Here is a 749-nt window from a genome sequence, read left to right on the forward strand (position 1 = left end):
TTTTTTTTATGTATGTTACAAGGTAAGTCAATCCTTTTTTTTCCATGGACCTGAGTTACAATTGCAAGGAAAAGTTCACTGACAGTCCCCTTCCAGCATTGTGTTCTGCCTTCCCTGTATCTCATTCCTCCCTGAATGCCAAGTGTCCGTCCTCCTCAGATCCACTTGTCATGTACTTCTCATGTTCATTCATTCATTGCCAGACGCCATGTATCCCACACGGGGTGGCCAAGGGCTTAGAGTTAATTGTTTTACAGGGAGGGGCACTAATCCTCCACCAACCCCACTTGACACATAGGGATGCCAACAGCATCTGGTGTTCCCTGGCGATCACCCATCCAAGTACTAACCAGACCCAACGTTGCTTAACTTCGCTGATCGGACGGGAAGCGGTGTACTCAACGTGGTATGGCCGTTGTATTTCATGTATCAGATTTCTCATTCCTTCCCAAACATCAAAGACTAATATTTCTTCTCATTCCCTTCATTTTGCTACCACATCACAATATTGTATATTTTGTAATTAATCTCTCTCTTTCCCAAGCACAAGTAAGTAACTTCTCATTATTTCCTAAAGATAAGAGTGTCCTTTCTTCTCAGTCTCCTTTGTTGCTTGGTTCTTATTGCTGTCTCATAATGCCATATATCACCTTCCACTCAACAGCTGGCAGGGAAGTGTCAGCAAAATTTTTATTGTTATTGTGCCAGGTCAGTAATGTGGCAGAACCATGCAGTAATTCTTTATTGTA

The 749-nt window shown here is 42.5% G+C and overlaps 1 non-coding gene across 1 annotated transcript; it reads right to left on the reverse strand.

Moving 5' to 3' along the window:
- Positions 1 to 301: 301 nt before the first annotated feature.
- LOC145413560 (5S ribosomal RNA) lies at positions 302 to 420 on the reverse strand. Its single transcript, XR_013899745.1, has one exon. It is a non-coding gene; the product is annotated as a 5S ribosomal RNA (ribosomal RNA).
- Positions 421 to 749: the final 329 nt, after the last annotated feature.

Source organism: Coenobita brevimanus, chromosome 96 (genome assembly GCF_032717465.1).
Source record: "Coenobita brevimanus isolate Jiangsu-jjx chromosome 96, ASM3271746v2, whole genome shotgun sequence".
NCBI classification, from domain to species: domain Eukaryota; kingdom Metazoa; phylum Arthropoda; class Malacostraca; order Decapoda; family Coenobitidae; genus Coenobita; species Coenobita brevimanus.